The sequence below is a fragment of the Protopterus annectens genome, chromosome 1.part1 (genome assembly GCF_019279795.1).
Source record: "Protopterus annectens isolate FY-2018-M chromosome 1.part1, PAN1.0, whole genome shotgun sequence".
In the NCBI taxonomy this organism is placed as follows: domain Eukaryota; kingdom Metazoa; phylum Chordata; order Ceratodontiformes; family Protopteridae; genus Protopterus; species Protopterus annectens.
This window is the reverse complement of record NC_056726.1, coordinates 699,959,629-699,986,882: the sequence shown is the minus strand read 5'-3', so window position 1 is coordinate 699,986,882 and position 27,254 is coordinate 699,959,629.

The window sequence follows — 27,254 nt, the reverse complement described above, 5'->3', positions numbered from 1 at the left end:
ACAGGGTCCCAATCTACATAAGACAGAGCCTCTCACTATCAATCTTCAAGAGGAACCTTTATGAGTGGATGGGTAACAGAAAGTTCACACCGGGGATCACACCAACAGCACTACTAGATAGGGGCCAAGGGTACTAGCTGCTAGTACAAGGGTCTAGGGAACTACTAAAGGGGTGGTGAATACCGCACAACATGGCTGGGCTAATATATGCCTTTGGGCAGATAGCCCAGTACCAAACTGTGAACCTATGAACCTATAAAGACAAGAGAGAACATCGATATCTGTGCAGTAACAGAAACCTGGTTCAAGGCTCCCGAGAGCACCCCAGCACTACCAGGTTATACCTCATACCATGCTTTTCAGCCCCAAAACTTGGACCGAACCACAAAAGGAGGGGGAGTATCAATATTCGTCAAAGATACCCACACCTCCAGGTTGGTGGCACAGCACGAAGCATCAGAGACTATCCATGTGCAATTAACAGTGGGTAAAACTGCCTTCCAGTTTATAGCCTGCGACAGACCACCCTCCCAAACCCAGGAACCCCACTCAACCTTCCTGAGAACACTGGAAAATATGAAGGTCTCTCCAAACACCATTATATTGGGCGACTTCAACTACCCAAACATAGACTGGGAGCATTACTCTAGCTCCAACACCCTAGCCCAAAGGTTCCTAGAATTTATAAACTCAAATGCTATGGAACAACTTGTTACCACTCCCACAAGAGGGGAAAACATACTGGACCTGATCATCACCAACATAGGGACTCTATGCTCCAGACCAGAAGTGTATCCCTCACGGGTAAGATCAGACCATAAACTAATCTTACTGGATATTTACATCCCGACCCCACCTCCTGCCCAGAAAACCACAGTGAAAAACTTCTCTAAAGCAAATTTCACACTCCTCAAAACCGAGGTGGAATCCTTCAAAGCCCCCGGGCCTGTGGAAAATACGGCCCAGACCGCAGAATCCTTTATAAATGCATTCTATGAACACCTTCAGGAATGCATGGATCATACAATCCCAAATAAAACCAAGACCCAATCCTCCAAAGGCAGACGTCCTGTCTGGTGGACCCCAGCCATAAACAAACTATACAATAGAAGGAGGAAGCTACTAAATGATAGAGCAAAATCCCAAAAAGGGAAGGCATCTCTGATCAGTATTAGCAAAAAACTATGGGCACTCATAAAATCGTCTAAGGCCAGCTTCGAGAGAAAAATTGCACAGGACACTAAGGATAATCACAAGGCTTTCTTTAGTTATGTTAGGAACCTGGGTGGGAATTCCCAGATATGCTCAGAATTAGTCCAAAATGACAAAAATACACCAAACCCACAGACATTGCCAACATCCTAGCTGACAGGTTCAGCGCAAACTCCCCCCCTCCCCAACAAAAGGGCAAATATCTATCCCAGCAGAGTGCTGCCCCCCTGACATCTCAGATGCTCAGGTAAGAGCCGCCCTCTCCAAAGCAAAAAACACAGCATCAGTGGGACCAGACGGTGTCCCGGGCTGCGTCATACATGAACTCCAAGAAGAGCTAAACCCAAACATAAAACTACTGTTCAAGCTCAGCCTTACTACAGGATATGTACCCAAAGAGTGGCATACAGCAACAGTGGTCCCTCTCCACAAAGGTGGTGCCTCAACGGATCCTGGAAACTATCTCCCCATAAGCCTGACTAGCTTGGTCTGCAAAGCTATGGAAAGGATCATCATGGACCTCATAAATAAAGATATTGGGGACCTACAGACACTGGATCCTACCCAGTTTGGCTTTGTTAAGGGCAGATCCTGCCTCTTAACCCTGGTTGATTTCTTTGAAACAGTCACCAAGGCCATTGATGAGGAGAAGGTGGTCCACACAGCCTACCTGGACCTCGCAAAAGCCTTCGATACAATACCTCACTCGAGCATTATAGATAAGCTCACCAGCTTAAATATAAACCCCTATGTCACTAGATGGGTTGCAAACTGGCTCAAGGACAGAATCCACATGGTTAGAATTGCTGGAGCCATGTCAGACTCCAAACCAGTTACAAGTGGCGTCCCACAAGGCTCAGTCCTGGGACCTCTCTTGTTCGGTATATATTTCTCGGAGGTACAGGCCAACACGGAAGGACTGTGGCTGACCAAGTTCGTAGATGACTGCAAACTGGGCGCCATAATCGACTCTCCAGCCGACACAAGCATCCTCCAAAAGGGCCTCATAGAAACAGACAACTGGTGCCAGAGCCATGGCCTCAAGCTAAACACCAAAAGTGTATAGTCATCCCCTTTGGCAAAAACAAAGTGCCCACAAATTACCACATAGGTGGTAATCCATTAAGTACAGAAGAAGTAATTAGGGACCTGGGGACCCAAGTTGATAGCAGTCTCTCATTTGACAACCACGTGGCCAAAGTGGTTAGAAAAACATTTTATATAGCCCACCTAATCATGAAGGGATTCACATCTAGATCAGGGAGGTCATCGTGCCTCTTTACTCATCCCTCATCAGGCCCATAATTGAGTACAATGCCCCTTTTGGGATGTACCTTACCAGACACCTGCAGCAACTGGAAAGACCCCAAAAGTACCTCACCAAGAGGATCAAAGGGCTCAAACAGATGCCATATGCTGCCGGTTAAAGAAACTCCAGCTCTACTCAGTGGCATACCACCTGTTCAGGGGCGATCTGTGCCTGACGTATAAAGCCATGTCCAACCCGGAATTAATGGACATGCTGCACCTCAGAAAATCCAAATCCCATTGAGCTACACGCTCAAGAGACTTGAACCTCAGCACTGAAATAAATAGGACATGCTGGAGGGACAGATTCATAACCCAGAGGCTCCCTTCACTCTGGAGTAAAATCCCAGTCCAGGTTAGGCAGAGTCCCTCATTGACTCTCTTCAAGAGGAATCTTGATGAGTGGATGGGAGATCATAGGTTTAACCCGGGTATCACTTCTGTGTCACTGTTAGACAGAGGCACAGTATACTAACCTCGAAAAAGGGCATAGCAAAATTAATTTAAAATGGGTGGCGAAAGCCAAACACATTCTGGCTAGGCTTATAAATGCCCTAGGGCAGATAGCCTAGTATGAACCTATGAACCTATGAACCTATAAAAACATATACCAACTGGACAACCACAGCAGAAATCACAGCTTTAATAAAACTTGCAGTAAAAACTTGTAACGACATATATTCCAGACAAAACAGGACAAGCGCTTTCACATACAGCTTCTTCAGATCCTATAAAAAACGTTAAAACCATAGCATTTTTAAACTAAAATGCAACTAATTAAAGCACAGAAAAAATGCACAAAAAATAGTGACATCATATGCAATGTTTGAAAGCAATCATTACTAATTTCTGTGTACCTTAAGTTTCCGCCCATTTAAAATAAGTTTAATATTAACCTGATTGTTCAAACCTGGATGCTTATAAGCTTGCATCCTAAGGATCCACTTTAACTCCACCTGCTCCAGATAGTTATTACAGTCACCAGCCCTCACATTTTTAAAAACATGCTGTAACACTCTAAAAGAGAAATGATGTCCAGGGGACTCTAACTGATGTTTCGCCAGAACATTCTTAATGTCCCCCTTCCTCATATCTGATAAGTGTTTATGTACCCTGTCCCTCAAGCGTTGGGTGGTTTTCCCCACATAGAAACAGGGACACAAATCACAAGTCGCTAGATATACTATAAAACTAGTAGTACAGTCTGCATAGAATCTAGGTATGAATTCAAAAGCTAAAGTAGGATGTTTACAGGCTCATTCTCTCATCAAAACTTTACATACACTACAATTCCTACACGGATAGATCCCAGTTCATTGACCTAACTGCACAACATGTTTCTTTTCATTACATAGCAACCGCTTAAGATTATTACTCCAATAGGTGAAACATGGTGTAACCCCAACTAAACCAGTTGTTACAGTGTCCAGTGTTAAGATGGACCAATGTTTCTGTATGATGCTTTTTATAACTTTATTATTGCTAGTAAAATTGGTAATAAACGTGGTGTGGCGTCTTGCCTTTCTTCTCTTAGTTATATCATTATCTTACATCTTAGTTGCATCATTATCGGGGTATTAGTAGTCATCCTCATTGTGTCAGCAGAGGGAGACAGAAAAGGAAAATGTCCATAGAATGAGTTCCACTGCAACGGAAGATGCGACGTTAAAGGGTTTGGTTGTGAATTTATCTACACATCATTTGACTGCTTCAGAACACTCTTTTGGATTTGGGGTTGACCTTCATTCCAGCTACTCCAGTAAGAGTATGTGACATTTTGATTGATCTGAAGCTTTTTGCTAGACAAGTAGCCTTTTTTTGGTTAATCTCAAGAGCAGCGAGTTGGGAGCGGAGCCTGAATGGCTAACTGAAAGCAGCAGTATTTCAGAGCTCCATATAACTAGTTAAATAAGACAGGAAAAAATATATTTTTTTTCTTCAAAGTATAAAATCTTATAGATAAAGGACTAATTTACATAATTAGAAACTTTGGTGAAGTTTTACAAATAATTTCCTGTCAAAAAGCTTGGAGATATATTCACTTGTTAAAATGAGCAACTCAAAGAATTCTCATCAGGATGCTGCCTTAAAGAAGGAACTACAACAGATGGCTTCTACCCTGTAGAAGTTGTCTTTGAAGATGGATGATTTTAAAGAGAACCTGGAAGATCTTTAAACAAGTAGTCAAAAACAGGCTGACACCCTCAAGGAAATGCTACAACAACACCAGACAAGGATAACAGGAATAGAGGTTTCTCTAAATGACTTAGAAAACAGACTTAAGGAAGAGGAAACACAGAAAGAACTGCTTCTTAAACAAAACACTTGGTTGGTTAAAAAAGTAGATAACTTGGAAAATAGGGAGAGGAGAAATAACATCAGGATTTTCGGATTACCTGAAAACACAGAAGGTGAGGATATCATTTCCTTTTTATCAAGCTGGATCCCTGACTTTTTAAATTTAAAAGAAGGATTTTCCTTTGGCATTGAAAGGGCACACAGAGCTCTTGGGAAACCTGCCACTAACTCAAACTCTCCTCCTAGGTCAATAATTATCAAATTTCTTTCATACTGGGACAAGGAACTGATTTTAAGATCTGCTTGGAGGAAGGCACCTCTAAAATATAAACAGAGCCTGATAAGATTTGATAACGACTATTCATCTAGAATAATGGAACAAAGGAAAAAAGTGTGGCCAATGATAAAGTTTCTGAAACAAAATAACATCAAGGCACAACTTGCATACCCAGCTAAGATAAGAATACTGTATGCCAACGGAATGAGGACTTTTATTAACTTAGAGAAAGCCTCTTCATTTATTAAAACTAATAATGTGATTACCTTGTCAGAAGATATGGATTGGATGTCAGTCTCTCTCAAGATAACAAAAGAAACAAATGTCTGGACAGATGTCAAAAAGAAGAAGCAAAAGCCTGATACTCTTACACAGGGGCGGCTCGTGCTATCGGACTGCCGGTCTGCAGCCCCCCCCCACCTAGAAAACAAAGAAAAAAAAAATCTAAGAAACAAAAAATCCACTCAGACTGCCTTTACCGGCAGTCCGCATGCATAAAAAAAGGTACCCAGCAACCTGTGCTGTAGGATACCCAGGAATCTGTGCAGTCGACGACTGCACAGAACAGTGGAGCTCCGGACTGCTTGCCTTGCAGACAGGCCCAATGAGAAGTGAGCTGAGAGCTCAGGGCCAATGAGGAGTGAGCTCTCTCTCAGCAATTTCGCTGCGCGGGTCGTCGCTGGCTGGATTATTTTAGTCTCTGCTACCTGAATGGATTCTGTGGCTTCGCTGGCTGGATTTTGTTGGTCACTGCTGCCTGGGTGTCTTACAGATGGATTCTGTAGCTTCGCTGGCTGGATGGGAGTCGTGCAGATCGAGTTTGTTGGTCGCTGGATTCTGTTCATGAAACAGGTAGAGGTGTGTGTGTGTGCATGTGTGTGTGAGAGTCTGTTGTGAGAGAGAAAGATTTTTAAAATAAAAAATGTTATGCAAACATTTTTCCCAGAAGAATATATATTTCGAGGGGGGTGTTCTGACTACTTCTTACCTTTCAAAACTGGTTAGAAAAAAATCGTCATATCCTAAATCAAGTCTGTTTATATTACAATACAAACACTGCATCAAATTTCGTTCAAATTAATTTTGTTACTTTAAGCTACTACTCCTTTATTTACGAAAATACCCAACATGTTGGGACAGTCACCTGATGTAAGAACTGTAATGCTGTTTACAGTTACTCAAAATCACTGCAGGTGCACCCGTCTGATTTTGTGGACTCGGCTGGGGTCGTGACGCCACACCAGGTATCCATTTTCTTATAAATATGTACAGAGAAGAAGAAATGACAAGAAAGGTAAAGACAGCAAGCTCCTCTGGCCAGGTTAAATGTGTGCCCTTTTAAAGTCATCAAAGCCAAAACAATTCAATTCCCACACAAGAACAACAGAACGAAGTTACAGTAATGGGGTTAAAATCATGAACGCAAACATGATTACAAATTACTACACCTCTAAAAACAGCACTGTGTGTGTGAATGGGGGGGGGGGGTGCATGAGACTTGGTGATGTGTCTCTAGCTGGATTTTCCAACTTTTAGGGTGGGTGTTTAAAATGGCTGCGGAGAAGGTCCACATCAGTTCACCACAACGCCCCTTCATTAAATCGAAAGCAAGTCGAGGCACTTCAAGTGACAAGTTTCTGCTCCGATGTTTCAGCCTCACCCTTACATCAGGGCGGCAGGTCATTCACTTCGGTTCAGTAACTTGAAAAAACAGGAAGGGTTGCTGTTTCTTTTTAATGAATTTCTGCACTTATCTTAAACTGGGCTGTAGACTGCTTCAGCTGACTCTGAGTGCATTCTTCTGTTTATGCATGCTCGCTAGAAAGTAAACCAGTGTGTTTTTAATTGAAGGCTACTGCTCAAAGGCATAACCACCACAGTGACATGTTTTAAGTAATCCTTTTGTCTTTTGTACATCTGCACCTGTCAACAATCTGAATTTTGCTGAACTAACATCAGGCAAAAGCACACTGTAATTTGGTTGTTCTCCCTCAGTATATATAAATGGGGAGTTTCCAGCATACACAGGCTTAGGTTGATATTGCTTAATTAATGTCAGAAGGCATACCAAGCTAGTCATTGATTATAATGGTTCTGTAGACAGAACTACAAGTCATTAATCATACTTTTGCACAAGTAGGCTTCTTTTAAAGAAAAATAAAATACATGGCAAACACACAGCTTAGTTATTTTCAATTTGTTGTTGCAAAGTGTAATCTACATTGAATATATGAAAAGTAAAGTATATTGAGGTAAAACATGAGCAATGCAATGGCAGTCATCACTTAAACGATGTTCATTATGGAATGAGTAAGAAACTGTGCTGGAGATCATATAGCACTCTGTATTGCCTTCTTTCTAATGAGTAAAAATCAAGGTCATTCATGTCACTGGCGATTTGAAGAGAATGACTTGTTCCTTGTATAACTGTTTTTAAATGCTTTACTTCACTGACTACTGAAAAGAAGAAACAAGCAAGTAAAATGATGTTATAGGCCTTATGTTACTTGGAAAATAAATTGCTGCAAGTTAAAAAGGAAGAAACCAAGGCACAGTGATTGTTCTAGCCATGTTCTTTGTGATAATGATGTACCTTTTTGAGACATTGTTAATAGCACAACAGGTAGTGTACTTGCTTTTGATGCAGAAGGATGTGGGTTCTACTCCCACAGTAAGTAGATGCATTGCCGATACTGTACTGTGTTGTAAAGGGGGTGGATGCTGCAGTCCATTTTGGCAAAGATACCTAGTAACTATGAACCTGTTATCAGTTTGCCATCCATTCCCTATTGCGGTATTACTAGCTTATCATTCTTTTAATGCATGCAACATAGGCAATTTATTCTTCAAGGGCAACAGGCACTTTATTTGTAGATGAAACAATGACATATAAATTTGCTTGCTAGCAGCAACCTCTTTATTAGTTACAGATTTCTTTAATGTGGATTTTACTACTTCAGAGATTGTGCATATTTACTGATACTGGTGGACTATAGAAGGTTAAGTAGACTTTTTATGATGGAAATGTTCTAAATTGGGCAGTTTTGTCATTGGTGCATATTTACTGATACTGGTGGACTATAGAAGGTTAAGTAGACTTTTTATGATGGAAATGTTCTAAATTGGGCAGTTTTGTCATTGGTGCATGCATTTTGTTTCATTGTTTACTGGAAAATGTTCAAAACAATAAATTTAAAATGCCGTCTAACAACTGTACTGTATTGTACAAGGAATATAATTTAATACAATCAGAAAGGTGTATCAAAGAGCATGTGTATGTTTCATGTTCAAGGGGCGTATGATTTGAAAACAGCCCAAAGTTAATCTTTATCTGCTACTGGCAAAATGTATTTTCTTTGAACATGGGTTTCAATGCTGTTTCAATGAATGTGAGTTTCAAGGGCAGAGAAGTTTTAATGCCAAGTCTATTTTCATTGTGAGACTGCATTGCATTGTTTAGTAGATATCTATTAGGGTTTGTACTGTAAAATGCACAATAAAACTTCAAACGAAATCCATATCATCGCAGAAGAAAAGCAGTATGCATATTATAGTGTTTTATAGTACATGGGGTGAAATAACCAAGGAAAGGGACATTGGAATGGCTACGGGGGGAGGTGCCATTCGACCATGATTTTGTGAGGGGGAAGGGCAGCAAATTTAGACAGCCCAGGCTGAACTATACCTCAACTTTCCAGATTCTTTATTCTTATTTTTGGTTTGTTCCTCAATTTGTAGTTTTCTGGCAAATCATTTAGGAATTAAGTCACTAAATAATGTCCGACATTGAGTTTCAGACGTTATAACCTTCAGAAAAATGCATGCTAACACACGACCTGTTATTCTATCAACTGTCTTAAGTTTATACAAGAGCAATTTTTAGTACTGTTTGTATTTTCCCCCAATATATTTGGCCTTGTACAGATTTCCTGTATTAAGAAGTTGAGAAGTACGTGCAAATAAATCGCTTTATAGAATTAGGAATATCCAAACCTCTCAACTGTCCCCAATTTTGGCTCAAAATGTTGCTCTTCCCCTAATAACCCCTGTGCAAACTGGCAATTTTGGAAGAAAATGTGGAGGGTTTAAAATGATAAATAATGTAATGATCAGAGTTATAGATTATTTTTATTTCAGAAATGCATGTAGATGCTCTTATTTTGTCAGCTGCTCAAGTTAACAGTACTAATATTAAAAAGGTGTCCCTTCTTTGACAGGTTCCCAGCTGTATTTTGTGGCAGTTTTATATTTTTGCATCACATTTTTGGTCTGTTTTTCATAACATTGTGGTTTTCTGCCAAATTAGTAGCAAATCATTAAAGACTGAAGTTAGAAAATAATGGCAGACATTTGAGTTTCAGACTTCATACCCTTCAGAAAATTCATACTAATGCAAGACCTACTACTATTCTATTATCTTTCTAAGTTTATAAGAGCAATATTTAAAAATTGTCCTTGTTTTTGAGCCTGTGTCCCACTTCTATGTATGGCTTTGTCCAGATTTCTTGCTCTGAGGTTGAGAGGTATGAGTGTCAAAGCCATCACCATCAGCCAGAGACACACTCCCCCATGTAGTGACTCTCTATGTGTCCAAGCAAGGCAAGGAGCAATTATGTAGGGTAAGTGTGCGGAGTATTCCCCCATCCAAGTTAGACACAAGTACAATAGTGGCTTTTCATCTGTCCTTGATTTTGCAGAATGTTCTAGTTTTCTGTCATATTTTTATACTGTTGATTTATGCTTCTTATTCAGAAAATGCATGATGTTGCAGTGCTCTGTTGCTTTATGATTTGCTAAGCTCATTACATTTGTTGGATGGTTGCAATAATTTTTGCAGGCTTTACTCGTAAACTAAACAAAATGCCAATCTATCATGTATGGTCCATAACCTGTACAGTAATCCTTTAAGCAATTTATCTTGAGCTTGTTTCTTGTTTGCTGTTCATTTTTTTTACTTTGATCATGTTTTCCCCATGAAACAAGTAGATAGTTGTTGTCAGGCAGCAGGTCTTTTTTGGATAAGAAACATTTTTACAAGTGGGGTATCACAGAGATTTCTACTTTCAGCATGTTACTTGGTACTTTTATAAAGCTGAATATAAGTTATAATTAGAACTGCAGTGCAAGGAGAAGTTTGTTTTTTTTTATACTTGATTTTGACTAGTATTCCAGTAATGTATTTAAAAGGTAATTTATTTTTTCATGCCTCACAACCTTTTTGTTTCCATATAGATAATTAAGTAAGCTGTCATGTAGCCAATGCATTTGAAATATTTTTTTTTCTTCTACACTACATTTTGTCTTGATTGGACTCTTGTAATGACGGTTTGACACCCAGGGCAGTGTATTTAAAGTTCCAGTTGTGTTTTTGAGCATAGCCCCATCCCTTTCTAATTGGCCACACCCCTTCCCATTGCCCCCACCCATTCAGCTGGTTCCTGCAGCCCCCCTTTAATTTGAAGTCACCAGCCGCCACTGCTCTTACAGCCAAATCTCTCAAAGCATCTACTATTATATGAACTGTTTTAACATTACTTTAAAGGACCAATTTTACTGCTTGGAATTTTAAAACAAAGGAAACTAACTACTGGAATCTTTATCTATATTTTTTGAAAATAGATGACACATGAGAGTTTTCACATTACCTCAGGTATATAAAACAGGGTACTTTTCTTTCACAGAAGGAGGGTTATAGAGCACATAAAATATTTATACTGTAAATCAACATACATAGTATATGTGTAGTTTCTCTTAATTTTCTGTTTTCTTTCTCTCTTCTCTCTTTTCTCATTATTTATTTTAACTGCATCTTGTCTCCCTTTCTAAATTCTCTCATATTTACTATACTAATATAGTCTGTATATATTTAATAACTCACTATCTATACATAGATAAATAATAGTCTAAAATAATCTAGTTTTAAGGTAGACTAATTGGAATAGTGAACTTAATTAATTGTTATTACAATATTTATTAGATTAATGATAGTCACTGTTAATGCTTATTGGGATTGGGGACATGTTCGCGATTAACTCTGAAATGTTCCATTCATGTACATATGTCCTTTGAATTATTTCCTTTTAGTATTAACAAATCTTCTTTCGGCTTTTCCTGGTTAGGGGTCGCCACAGCGGATCACCTGTCAAAAGAAGGGAAAAATGTACTGTTGGTTAAGAGAAATGAAGCATTCTTCACATTCTATTTGCGTTGCCATAGCAACAGTAAACAATTTCTGCAGTTTCTAAGGACACTGTGAATCTGCAAAGTGCATTTAGCCTCACAGATAACAAATAATAAGAAAAAGTAATGTTGTTTAGTTATTAAAATGAAAAACAACCTAAACAAGGTAAAATAAATACATAATAGGATTATTTGTAAATATTTTATGATTTATCCTCACAGGATTACATATTCCTGGAAACACAACTGAAATGTTCCCAAACTACATGTGCACTGAAATGTAGCTGTTTGATTAAAAAGTATTACTCACTTTAGCATGCTGATTTCACAAGCTGTCTGCACTGTAAAGGTTACATTTTATATGTTACATGAATTTGTCAGTCTCTAGAGCACATGAAAAGATACATATTACTTTTTGCAGCATGTTATCTTTGCAGTTACTTCACACTCTGTACAAACTCACTTGGTAACTGATAGTTATTCATTTAAAATATCAGTTTAAATATTAACTGTACCCTTGAAAATGCTATTGACATTTTGACAAAATATAATCTGAACTGTAAAATGAATGACTTGAAAGAAGTGAAGTAATGCATAGATTTCAAAGACAGTTCTTGACACTACAGTAAAAGTAAAAAAAATATATATTCACAAGGAAGTATTGAAATGTTTTAGTCTTCCAGTTAAAATGCTTACTGTCAACATTTTGCGATATCAGAAAGTTTGAAGAGCTAGGAAATTACTATTCTTTGTCTTTATAATGATTATTAGATGTTAGACTCTGCTTAGTTTAATGAATTATGACATATGTTTATGAGGAAAAGTGGACTCAGTTACTCCCATTGGACTACACATTCCTGGAAACTCAACTGAAATGTCCCCAAATTACTTGTGAATTTAAATGAAATTGCCTGATTAATAAGCATAATTTACTTTAACAACCTGAATCCATAAGCTATCTGCTCTATATATGCTACATTATATATGTCACTTGCATATGACAGTCTTTAGAGCACACGAAAAAATACATATTATTTTTGCAACATGCTATATTTGCACTAACCATACATTCTAAACTAACTCAATTGGCAACTGACAAGTTATTTATTTGAAACATCAGTCTAAATATTAATTGTGCCCTTGAAATATTGTTGCCGTTTTGACAAAACAAAACCTGAATTGAAAAAGGAATGATTTGAAGAAGTGAAGTATTGTACATATTTCAAAGACAGCTATTGACACTAAAATATAAGTAGAAATGTGTACATGCAAGGAACATTTTAAATGCTTTATACTTTTAGTTAAAATAGCTTATTGTTAACTTTTTGCTTTGTTAGAAAATTTAAAGAGCTAGGAAATTATTTCTAATTTGTCTTTATAATGTTTACTAAAGTGATGTTAGTCACTGACTTGTTTAATGGATTGCGAGTCATGTACAAGACGGATTACTGAATGTTATTTCTGTTTACCTATGTTTGCTGAATTTCTTTTATTAGTACTGATTTAAAACAAGGGAAAGAAAGGGAAGGGAAATCTTTGTTTTGGTCAAGGGAGGAGAGGCTTAAGAGTATTCTAACTGCCCTGAGAACTCTCTAAGATGCTCTAAATACTATTTGATTAATACTTACCTAAGGTAAGTCTTGATTACTATATAGGTACCTTCACATTCATTTTAGACCTGATGTGATTACCCATTCTGGAAGCACGAGGTGCCCTATGCAGGATGGGAATTGTCAGGGTGATCATAATTCATTCTTAGACTCCGCTTTGTAAATTTATAAATATGTAAAAGCACTGCACACCAGAATGTAGGGCGCCTGATAAGCCATGTCATTTCATAAGTGTAAGTTGAAGTTGGTGAGCTGAAGAGTGGGAAAGTAAAGGAAGACAGTACACCTACAGTAAATTCATATTTCATTGGTAATCACTCATTGTCTCCTGTAGAGTCCTTTTAGTCAAATTATTTTTAGTAATAATCTATTTGTCGTTGGCTTATTTAGTGTATCTGTTGCATTTAATTTATCCAAAATGACATATCTAACATGTTTGGGATCTCTTAAGGGTAACTAAATATTGGATATTTTCTAAGTCAACATAATAATTGTTTACACTACTAACATTCCATCCTGATATATAAAATACGGGTCTACTTTACATGCTGGAAAGCTGAAAAACCTGAATCCAAATAGCGTGACACGATAAAGAGTGAACCGCGAATATGTCGAACGAACGAAACCGCAAAAGTGGAAATATCGAATTTGCATAGTTGGTCCACTTGCGGTATAGCTCCGTAAGGTAAGTGTGCGATAGTTACATACCTTAGAGTTAGGGAAGGGTTAAGGTAAGTGCATAGGTAGGTAGTGTATGTAAGGTTTTGTGTAGGTAATGTATGTAAGGTTTAGTGTAGGGTTTTGTTAAGTATATGTGTGTGTGGAGTATTTAGTTTGTTTGGGTATAGCTCCGTAGGGGAAGTGCACGGTAGTTACGGACCTTAGGGTTAGGGAGGGGTTAAGGATAACGCGTAGATAGTTGTGTATGTGGGGTTTAGTGTAGGGTTAGCAGTAGGGTTTTGGTGCTTTAATTTAGGGTTAGAAGTAGGGTTTTGGTTAGTGTATGCATGTGTTTTTTTTATTGTGTTTGGGTAGGTAGTGTGTTGCAGGTGGTGGGTTGGCCGACCATGATGGTTCGAGGTTTTAAATTTCATGCTGTAGTACGTTCGACATATTCGCGGTTCGCTCTTTATGTGTCGCGCTACTTGGATTTGGGTTTTTTGTGTTTTGAGTGCATAAAGTAGACCAATAAAATACTATAGAACAATAAAAGAACAATATAGAATTTCATATCTCTTTTAAGAAAATTCTCCATATAATAATTTAACATATAGAGCTCAGTTGATATTGTTGGTTAAAGGTATGAATGATAATCCAATAGATCTATCTTTAACTATTGGATTAGGAATGACTTTCATTCCATGTTTAATGGGAAATTCATATTTACTTCTATTTGATACTTTAGAATTAATGTTTTATAGAAATACTTTTTTAAAGCCTGACCAGAATTTTACCCTACTTATATTTAAAGAAGAAAGAACATTAAATTACACTCCCAAGTTTACACACATAAAAATAACATCCAATGTTATCAGAGAATATGGTACAACTACTATAATCAAAATTAAAAAAAAAGAAGCAAAAGTTTCTTCCAACAATAACCTGAAATGGATTTAACATTCTTATCATTAAAAACGAATGGCTTAAATAATGCAAATAAAAGATCAAACTTACTAAAATATTAAAATCTGTATAAGGCACAAGTAGAATTTCTCCAGGAAATGCATTTTAAGACTAATGATAGCTTTATTTGGAACCCTAAGGACTATACAGTCTTAGCTCAATCCTCCTATAGAACAAAGACAAAAGAAGTATGAATTCTCTGGAAGAAAAACATAATCACTACAAAAGTTATTTATAAATATGGAGACAAAGAAGGTCTACTAGCATTTGTTATAATTAAATTAATAATAGAATATGGACCTTAGCTAATCTATATTGGTTCCCAGGAATTGGAGCAGGAACGGTTAAAAAACACCTAGATTTTATCTCCAACAATTATAAAGGAAATCTTATACTGGGAGGAGACTTCAATTGTACCTTATAAGCTTCTGAAACCACCAAGAAGTCTTTTCGCATAGCAACTATTTCAAAATCCTTAAAAAAATGGATTGATTCATTTCATTTAATTGACACTTTTAAAGTAAAAGATGATAAATCCTTATTATTTTCCCATAAAGACCATAGATTTGGAACACAAACCAGAACAGACAAATTATTTGTAGTTCAAGATTTACAAACAAAAATCCTCAACTTCTCAATAGTTCCATGCCCCTTCTCAGATCATGACACTCTGATAATGAAGCTCCAAACAGAGTTTAAACCTTTAATCCTCTCAACTAGAATTTCATCATATATCACGAAAATTAAAGAATTCAGACCCTGAATGTTGTCAGAACTACAATTATTTCTTGAAATTAATAATACAACAGAAATCAGTAGAGTCATGGTTTGGGACTCATTAAAAGCATATTTATTTGGTAAGACCCTTAGCTGGTACAAAAACAAAGTTAGAGAGTGGGAGTCTGAATCATTAGACTTGCAAACCAGACTCTTGACAGCAAAATCTAAAAAAAATCAGAATTGTCCAGAAGTCAAAAAAGAAATAGAGGAATTAAATAAAAAAATATAATGAAATTCCAATACACAAAACTTGTCTAGCCTTGGAAACATTAAAAATAAACTCATTAGCCACCTCCCCCAGATATCTACATAACTTATCTACAAGAATTAAAATACAATCTAAAGCAAATAACATTAGTAGTATATATCATGAAAAGAAAGGGAAAAAGTATCAGATATAGGAGACATCATTGAAGCATTTCATTTCCATTATATGGAACACTTCAAAAAAGAAGATTTAAATACCAACCAAATAAACTTAGATACAGACCTTATCAATATAAAAAAACCCCCAAAAACTTAAAACTAGACCAACAAAAACCTATATCCTACAAAGAAATTGTTGACAAGATAAAAGAAAGTAAATCTAACAAAGTTACAGGGATAGATTATATAATTACGGAAATTTACAAACTATTCCCTTCAACAGTAATCTCCCTTTTTCATAAAACTTTGTTAGAAGTTCAGTCAGAAGCAAAAATACCACCCTCATGGAAATATTCTCTCATAACACCAATTCTAAAAGATAATAAACAATTAGACCTTTGCACCTCATACAGACTTATATCATTACTGAACAATGATTACAAAATATTCATGTCAATACTAGCTAACAGAATGAAAATCCCACTTTCAAAGACAATTAATAATGATCAAACTGGATTTTTATATAACAGGCACACACATGATAATATTAAAAAGATACTTACTTTTATAGATTATGTGAATAAAGAAGATAGAGAAACACTTATAATCGGATTAGACATAGAAAAAGCCTTTGATTCCCTCAACTGGGAATATCTATTTAAAACTTTAGCATTATTTGAAATTCCTCCTCCTCCCTTCATCTTATTACTAAAAAACATATATATTAATAACTTAGCCTACATTAAATTAGGTCCTTTCACCTCAGAATCTATCCATATAACAAAAGGTACTAAACAAGGATGCCCCATTTGCCTATTTTATTTGCTTTGGCTATAGAAATACTTGCAGAAATAATATGCGATAATCTAAGAATAAAAGGAATAGAAGTCTATGACCAGTACATATCTAAAATAATGTTTTTTTGCTGATGATATTTTTATTAACCCTATCAAACTCCAGAGAGTCATTAGGAGAGTTAGAAGAAGTAATGGAGAAATTTTATAAGATTTCAGGTCTACACTTTAATAGATCAAAATCAAAATTTCTATTTTTAAATAAGAAAAAAGAACTACAAGTTACAGATAAATCCATCTTAGGAAAACAAGAACTTACGCTAAATTATTTAGGAATAGTGTTATGCAAAAATATAAATGAAACAATATTAATAAATTATAAAATCATTATTGAAACAATAAAAAAATATAGAAAAGTGGAACAAAATTATATTAACTTTTGAAGGCAGATTGCAATTAATAAAATGGTCTTATTGCCAAAAATACTATTTGTAGCATTAGCAATACAGTTAATTCCTGAAAGATGCATTCTTAAAGAAATAAAGTCATGTTTAATAAAATTTTTATGATATTCCAAAAAGAATAGAGTTGCTCTAACTCATCACATTAGACCCTGGAAACAAGGAGGATAGAACTTCCCAGAAATACAAACATATATAAAAGCATCTGTGCTTAAAACTACAATAGACTGGATAAACCCAAATTATTTTGCCAACTGTAAAGAATTAACAATGGCTATATTAACAAATGAATTTAATATGTTAAAAAAATGTTTAATAGTAGACAAATCAAACAAACCCTGGTACATACTATGCATAAGTATACAATATAATATAACAAAACCTTCTAAAACAACACTGATTAATCATTACATCAATTCCTTTAGGAAACTTATCAATACAAACATAGATCTAAAACTCTGGTTTGACCTTTTAACCCCATTTACCATCACTAAGAACTTTCCACACAAAATATATAGGGAAACAATAACCTCATGGGAACAAAATGGATTCTTATGCTGGTTTCACTGTGTAAATAAATTAAATGTTTTAGATATACATATGATAAAAACAGCTTACAATATTCCAACACAGGACTGGTTAAGCTTACAAAGCATTCTAATGTACACTTAAGATTTATGCAGATTAATTAATAATTCCTTATTTAAAGATAATCCAAATCTAATAAGTTTTCTGTATGAATTTATATATATAATGGTTGTGAAAAGAAAAATTCCATTTCAAATCTATATAAAGAGTTAATAACATATTAAACAATTCCCAAACCATCATACTGGCAGTTCTTAACAAAAGGTCAGTCATTGCAGTTAACAGAAGAAATTAAAACTAACATCTTACTATCAGTTAATTATACCTCTAACACACAGTACTGGAAAATATTTAACTAGAAATACTTACATAGAGCATTTTTAACACCAGATAGAATTAAAAAGATCAGTACTACTATAAATGTTGTTTTCTGGAGATGTGAAAAGTCAAATAAAGCAGACTGGATTCATATTTTTTATAAATGTAATAAAATTAAATCATATTGGAATGGAATATGTATGTGTTATGGACAATACTTGCTATATCTAGGAAATGCGTAACCAGAAGGTGGAATTCAAATACACCCCTGACCTTGGAAGAATTCTACACTTTACTGAAGACAACTGCAGTGATGGAAATAAAAATCAAAGAACTACAAATCTATCCCAGGCCATTGGTAAATAATCCTTGGAAGAAAGTTATATCTTTGTTGGACACTCTGCAATAATCAGTATTGTATCTCTGATAACTGATCTGTTAATTCTATATTTAATAACATACAGTGTATATAATTGAAAGTCAGGCTATTGTAAATATTGTATATAGTTGTTTAAAATGATATTTAAAAATATTATGTAAATGTTATTTTAATTGAAAATAAAAAAAATATTTGAGGAAAAAAAGAGCAGCAAGTTGCTGAATATAGAAGACCTAGTACTTTTTCGCCAATTGTACCATCAGATGTTGAACTATTTGTACAAGCTTGTGAAAAGGAATTGATTATGACTTTAAATAACTGTAATAAAAGTAGTTTTTATAATTTGAGCACTGCAGAGTATAAAGCATTGGATTATTTAATGAATAATATGGATCTTATTATTCGGCCATCTGACAAAGGTGGCATTGTTGTGCTATTGAATAAGTGTGACAATGTGAAAGCAATGTTTGTTTTATTAGACAATTTGGAAACCTATCATATGATTGGCAACAAGTGAGGACCATTATTAAATATATGAATGATTGTATATTTGATTTACTCATGACCAGGGACATTGATGAGAAATTGTTTGAGTTTTTTAAGACACCCTCTCCCATGGTAACTGTTATTAGAGGGTTACCTAAGATCTACAAATCCCTGGTGGAGCCACCTATGAGACCGATTGTTGCTGGAGGGGCTGGGTAACCAAGCCCCTTTCCATGTATGTTGAAGGACAACTCAATCCTGTGGTTATGTCCATAAATACTATTTTGAAGGACACTAAACATTTTTTACAGGACTTGGATGAATGTGTACGTCAGAATGATACCACCGACCTGTTATCAGTTACCATGGATGTTAAAAATCTTTTCACAACTATACCCAATGAATATGGGATAGAGGCGATTAGACAGATTTTGAGTAGTGATAGTAGTGATTGAATATTGATGCTAATTTAGTTTGTACATTACTGGAGTTGATTTTGAATAATAATGTGTTCTTATTTGAGGAACAATTGTAATTACAGAAATGGGGTGTTGCCATGGGCACCCCATGCATCAACTCGTATGCAAATCTAGTCATGCATTTCTGGGAGAATAACCTGACTGGGAGTCCACTATATAGGGGTGTTAGACATTATTAACGGTTTGTTGATGATGTCTTCATTTTTTGGGAGGGTGATGTTGAATCCCTTCTTTTATATGTTGAGTATCTAGAGTCCACCATGGAGTTTCTCCACTTTACAGTCACCTACTCTCATTTACAGGTAGATTTTCTAGATGTGTCACTGACTAGAAATATAACAGGAGGCATTGCCACTACACTATTTAGGAAGCCTTGTTGGCGTAATAGCCTATTTTATAGAGACAGCATGCATCCTGGACATGTATTTTCAAGTATAGTGAATAGCAAGTTTATAAGAGTGTCCAGGATTTGTAATAATGAGAGTGATATGCAATGTGAATTTGATGCTTTAGAAAAAATGTTTATTGATAGAGGCTATAATAGTGTCACAGTTCGAGGGATACGGGATAGTCTCAGTGTTAATCAGTTGGATGACTGTGAGCCTAGTTTTGTAGAACAGAGTGTTACTATATCTGGTATTAATCAGGATTGGTGGGCAATGACTACTAATACCGAGAGTGTGAGGGTTAGAGATAATGATGTAACTAAGAGAAGAAAGCAAGACACCACACCACGCTTATTACCAATTTTACTAGTAATAATAATGTTATAAAAAGCATCATGCAGAAATATTGGTCCATCTTAACGCCGGACACTGTAACAACTGGTATAGTTGGGGTTACACCATGTTTCACCTATCGGAGTAATAACAATCTTAAGTGGTTGCTATGTAATGAAAAGAAATGTGTTGTGCAGTTAGGTCAACGAACTGGGACTTATCCATGTAGGAATTGTAGTGTATGTAAAGTTTTGACGAGAGAACATCCTACTTTAGCTTTTGAATTCATACCTAGATTCTATGCAGACTGTACTACTAGTTTTATAGTATATCTAGCGACTTGTGATTTGTGTCCCTGTTTCTATGTGGGGAAAACCACCCAATGCTTGAGGGACAGGCTACATAAACACTTACCAGATATGAGGAAGGGGGACATTAAAATGCTCTGGCAAAACATCAGTTAGAGTCCCCTGGACATCATTTCTCTTTTAAAGTGTTACAGCATGTTTTTAAAAATGTGAGGAGTGGTGACTGTAATAACTATATGGAGCAGGTGGAGTTAAAGTGGATCCTCAGGATGCAAGCTTATAAGCATCCAGGTTTGAACAGTCAGGTTAATATTAATCCTATTTTAAACAGGCGGAAACTTAAGGTACACAGTAATTAGTAATGATTGCTTTCAAACATTGCATATGATGTCGCTATTTTTGGCACAATTTTTCTGTGCTTTGATTGGTTGAATTTTAGTTTAAAAATGTTATGGTTTTAAAGTTTTTTATAGGATCTGAAGAAGCTGTATGCGAAAGCACTTGTCCTGTTTTGTCTGGAATATATTTTGTTACAAGTTTTTACTGCACGTTTTATTAAAGCTGTGATTTCTGCTGTGGTTGTCCAGTTGATATATGTTTTTTCAATTCCTGTTACACCACCAACCTTCTAGGCTTACAGTGGATTTGATAAGTGTACACAACACTGTTAACATGGTATGTTCTTGTAATATATGAGATGACACCACAATAGTGCATTCAAATATGTTACCCACCTTTCATGTGACAGATGACCTGTGCAATCCAATTGATAAACAAACAAATGTGTTACGTGTAAAATATAATGACTGCAATATGTACAATATTGTGGTTGCATAAGTGTGCACACCCTTAAAATGATACTTTGTTGAAGCACCTTGTAATTGACTTACAGCATTCACTCTTCTTGTGAAGGTGTCTATCACCATGGCACATCTTGACTTGGCATTATTTGGCCACTCTTCCATGCAAAGGTCACCCAACTCTGTCAGATTGCAAGGGCAGCTCATGTGCACGGCCCTAGTCAGGTCACACTGGTGTTTGTCTATCTGGTGTAGGTCTAGGCTCTGGCTGGGCCAATCCATAACGATGAGTGTGTTCAGGTAGAGCCTTTCCTAGGTAGTTTTGGATTTGGGCCAGACATGGGTGTTATTTGGAACTGTTCAGAATTCCTACCACCGTGACTACAGGCTCAGTTCTGGCTTTGGAAGAGCATCCCCACAGCAGGCCACTACCACCAGCATGATTCACCATGGGGATGTTGGTGTTCAGGTTAAGTGGGGTGTTGGTTGTGCACCACACATATCTTTTAGTATTGTGGCTGTGAGGTCGATCCATAGTCTCATTACACCATAACACATTTTCACACATGCCTTTGGTGACTTTATGTGCTGTATTGCAAATTGTATCCCCTCCGGATATTTTTTGTGTGGGGAAATGCTTCCATCTTCTGACCACACCCCCATAGGCCAGACGTATGCAGAATATGGGAGAGTGTTCTCACATGTAGTAGACAACACCAGTACTTGCAAGAGATTCCTGCAACTCCCTCAGTGTTGCTGTATGTCTCCTGGCAGCCTCCTTGACCAGGCTTTGGCATGTCTTTTCATCATTTTTGTACGGACGTCAGGTTCTTTTCCCCAGCACTATTGTCTCATATTCAGTCCACCTTTTGACAACTGTCTCCATTGTGTTCCATGATGTATGCAATGCTGTGGTAATGTTGTACCCTACTCTTGATTGATACCCTTCAAATATGAGATCCCTTTGCTGCTTTGTAAGCTGTCTGCAAGCCATGGCTGTTGCTATTGCAGGCAACTGAGCAAATGTCATGCATATCCTACCTGGACAGCAGACTGTTATTTGGTGTTACTCAGAGTGCCTTTACTTGATGGCAGGTGTGTACCCAAGTAGACTGAATGCTGTCAGTAAATCACAAGCTGCTGTAATAAAATATTATTTGAAGGGTGTGCACACATATGCATCCAGCTTATTGTAAGGTTTATATGATCCATATTTGGTTCCCAATAGACTGATTGGTTTTTACAAGTGAATTGTTCATGTCATAGGTCACATTACAGGTTGGAAAAGGTGTGGACTGTCATATTGTGGTCTCAATTTGTATATATATATATATCACAAACATCAGGCATCTTAACAGGGATGTGTACACTGCTTATATCCACTTTATGAGAGTAATGTTTCGCACATGTCTCTACCTTAGGCCATTTGTCCCCCCATTTTATTGGCCTCTATCCAGAAGTCTTGCACTGACAGGTTGTGAGGTATGCTACAAGGATGTTAGATTCTCTTCAGATAGGCCACTGTGGTGACCACTGTGATGCAATGCAGTTAAACCCACAAGTGAACATACACATAAAGCAATATGGCTATGAGTGACAGTTCTGTACATGGTATATTGCATGGCCTTCATATGCCTGGGGTATTGGCAAACCACAACAAAACAAGTCCATACTCACCAGCTTCAGGCTGCTGTCCCACATGCAGACTGGATGGACCTTGGTAGTTGTGGGAGAGAAGTATTTGTCAGCAGACTCACATGTGACATTGGTATAGGATGAATGCAGCATGTCTGCAGATTTACAGTACAACCCTCAATACTACACAATTTGCTGTCCTTCACCATAGATGTGTACTTCTGTGCATTAGAAAACCCCATCCACAACTGCAATCTGACCTCACACATGAACGTAGATACTCTACAAATACAAGTATGTCTGCTACACTAGTCTAGTAATCTCCACTGGGGCCTTACCTGCGCACTCCTCGTCCATTGTCTGGGTGCCACCCACCTCCAGTATGTGGGGGGGGGGTCTGTTCCATGACGTTGTACTGGGATGGGTGCCCAAGGTTGCCGAGGAGCTCCTCAGTGGGTGTCAGTGGGGACTGCATGGCTGGGCCCCCACTTGCGGCTGTGCGGTCTGTGGCCACTGCAGCAGCCCTTTGCTGGGCATGGCGTATGAGGTCATTTGCACGATACTGAACCTGCTGTTATGGGCGCGTGTGCAGGCCAATATCATTTACTCTGTGGACAAGGTCATCCCACAGGCTAGTCCTCTCCCGCAGATGTTGCTGGCTCCAGCCAAACATTATGGCATGAATCTGTAGTATTTCTTCTATGATTATATTTGTCTCAACCGCTGAGGAAGTAGACCTTTGCTGATGTGACATTGCACCTGGAAGACGTGAAAAGGGAAACACATGACAGGACCTCAAAAATTTGGCAACAGTATGTACAAAACCTGCACAGCTACATCGAATACCAGTAGCCACCACTCACAACCATAACATACCCCCTGTAATCTATCAGCACTGTATCTGCTTGCATTGCACTGCTGGTCCTGATGTGTCATATTACCTGCAATGAGGGCTAGTTAATTTCATAATCCTCTACTCCTCATTCATGTCTGTGTAGAGGAATGACATTGGTCATCTTCCATGCAGATGCGTTGTGGATGGTGCCAAGGCTTGGTGTGACTACAGTGTGTAATGGAGCTGGGAGCACATGCCTGACTTCATGTAGCATGTGGACAGGGATATTATTAGGTCCCATGGATACTTACATTTGTTGCCTTTTGGTAGCAATATGTACCTGCTCACTGGTGATGAGGGGAGGGGTGTGGGTGCTGTGCATATCTACTGATAGTGATGCTGAGCCAGGGGGTGATATTTGCCTTAAACCTATCTGCAGCAGGTTGGCTATAGCTATGTTGTGTGTGTATGTGGTCTGATTGACGTTTGACCACCATTACTTGGTGGGTTGGTTTGTTGCCTCTGAGATCACAGACATATGTGAAGATGGCCTTGTGAATGGCCTTGGTGGATGTGTCCAATTTCTACTCATAGTTATACTTACAGTACTCCACCTGTGACCTTATATGCTTGATCACACAAAGGCTGACTTGATGCCAAGTTGGTGCCAGCTCCTAATTTGCCCTGTACAGCCAATATATGGACCAAGTCTGTGGTTTGTGTATTGCTGCTGTCCAGCAAATGGAGATTACTCTACTTTGGTGGAGACAGGTTTTACAAGTAAGGTATTGCTGACTCCATATAGCTGCGTTGGTGTTCATATAACTGTTTGTAGTAGGCATGGACACACAGTCATAACACAGTTGGACACCTCTCCAATTTCAGACAGATAATCATGCTTATTGTAGTACCCATGGCTGTGTCAGGGCAATGATACAATCAGTAGCTGTAGAAATGTAATTCTGTTGTATGCACAGTAACTAAGATTACACAGGTGCACATACTATATAGCTTATTTAACTGATATTTTGCATCCCATGTCTGTTGTTATGAGGCGGCCAGATACACCTATTCATACTGACATGTGCACAAATAATACCTGATATACATTTCTGTTCTTTGTCAGTATGGCACACTGTATTCATACTCTTGTTGCCCAGTCATCCCTCTCAACCCGTTAGAGTAGGACATCTGTAGGATGCCACACATACATGGGGGGAAATGAGACAAATTAGTGACACTGTCTTAATATTGCTGTAACACACTTGAGTCATTCAATAGCACAGTAGCCTTTGCATTGCCAGACATACCTTGGAGGATGTTCAACACTTATATGGCAGGAAGAGAGGAGAAAGGCTAGGAGTGTGGTAGTGAGGGTAAGAACTTTTAATGTTGGCAGTATGACTGGTATAGGGAGAGAGCTAGCTGATATGATGGCCAGAGGAAGGTGGATATATTGTGTGTGCAAGAGACCAGATGGAAGAGGAGTACAGCTAGGTGTATCGGAGGCAGGTCACTATTGTGCTATCAGGGTGTGGATGGGAGGGGAAAGAGGGTAGGGGTTATCCTGAAGGAACAGTATGCCAAGGATGTTTATGGAGGATGACATGAGTGTCTGATAGAGTTATGTTTATGAATTTGGAAATGGATGGTGTAATGATGAATGTTGTTAGTGCATATGGTATACAAGTTGCTTGTGTGGTGGATGAAAAAGAGAAATGTGAAGTCATTTGGATGATGTGGTGATGACTGTACCCAAGGTTGAGAGAGTGGTGACTGCAACATATTTCAGTGGCCATGTTGGTGAAGGGAACAGAGGAGATGAAGAAGGGATGGGTATGTATGGTGTTAAGCAAAGGAATGCAGACGGTGAGATGGTAGTGGATTTTGCAAAAAGGATGGATATGGCTGTGGTGAATACATACTATAACAAGAGGGAGGAGCATAGGGTGACATACAAGAGTAGAGGGAGATGCACACAGGTGGAATATATCCATTGTAGCAGGGCCAGTTTGAAGGAGATTGGAAACTGTAAAGTGGTGATAGGGGACAGTGCAGTTAGGCAGCAGAGACTGTTGGTCTGTAAGATGATGATGATGATCAAAAAGAGGAGGAGTGTGAGGGCAGCACCAAGGATCAAATGGTGGGAACTGTAAAAGGATGATTGTGAGGTGGAGTTCAGGGAAGAGTTAAGATAGGCACTGGGTAGCAGTGACAATTTACTAAATATCTGGGTAAGTACAGCAAAGCTTGTAAAGGGGATGGCTAGAAAGGTGCTTGGTGTGACATGTGGATGGAGGAAGGCTTACAAGGACATCTGGTGGTGGACTGAGGGAGTACAGGACAGTATACAGAGAAAGAGGTTGAGGATGAAGGAGTGGGATTGTTGGAGAGATGAGGAAAGTAGACAGGAGTATAAGGAGATGAGCTGCATAGCAAAGAGAGAAAGGTGGCAAAGGCTAAGGATGAGGCATTTGATGACTTGTATGACAGGTTGGACACTAAGGAGGGTTGAAAGGACTTGTACCGGCTGTCTAGGCAGAGGGACTGAGCTAGGAAAGATGTGCAGCAGATCAGGGTGATAAAGCATAATGAGGGAAACATACTCACAAGTGAGGAGATTGTGCTGAGCAGATGGACAGAGTACTATAAGAAGCTGGTGAATGAAGAGAATGCGAGAGTGAGAGAGAGAAGGTTGGATGATGTGGATATGGTGAATCAGGAATTGCAATGGCTTACCAATGAGGAAGTAAGGTTAGCTATGAAGAGGATGAATACTGGAAAGCCTGTTGGCCCATAAGACATACCTGTTGGTAGCATGGAGGTGTTTAGGGGAAATGGCAGTGGTGTTTTTCATCAGATTATTTAATGATATCTTGGAAAGTGAGATGATGCATGTGGAGTGGAGGGAAAGTATTTGTGTACCATTTTAAGAATAAGGTTGATGTGCAGAGCTGTAGTAACTACAGAGGGATAACATTATTCAGTCACAGCATGAAGTTATGGGAAAAAATAGTGGAAGCTAGATTAAGCAGGGTGGTGATGAGTAGTGGTCATCAGTATGCTGTCATGCCAGGTATGAGCACTACAGATGTAATGTTTGCTCTGAGAGTTTTGATGGAGTAGTACAGATAAGGTCAAGAGTTGCTTTGTGTCTTTCTGCATGTAGAGAAAGCATATGACAGGGTGCCTGGAGGGGAGTTGTGGCATTGTATGAGGAACTCATGAGTGGCTAAGATATATGTAAGACTGGTACAGGATATGTACATGGGTAGTGTGATAGCAGTGCGGTCTGTGGCGGGAGTGACAGATGCGTTTAAGGTGGAAGTGGGATGACATCAGGGATCAGCTGTGAACCCTTTCTTATGTGCAATGGTGATGGACAGGTTGACAGACAAGATCATACAGTAGTCCCCGTTGACTATGATGTTTGCAGATGACATTGTGATCTGTACTCAGAGTAGGGTACAGATTTAGGAGACCCTGTAGAGGTGGAGATATGCTCTAAAGAGGAGAGGAATGAAGGTCAGCAGGTACTAAGACAGAATATCTGTGTGTGAATGAGGGGAGGGTAGTCGAATGCTGAGGATGCAGGGAGTAGAACTGGCAAAGGTGGATGATTATAAATGATTGGGATCAACATTTCAGAGTAATGACGACTGTGGAGGACAGGTGAAAAAGAGAGTACAGGCAAGATGGAGAGGGTGGAGAAGAGTGTCAGTACTGATTTGTGACAGAGGAGTACCAGTAAAAGTGAAAGAGAAGTTCTAAAACAGGGTAGTGAGGCCAGCTATCTTA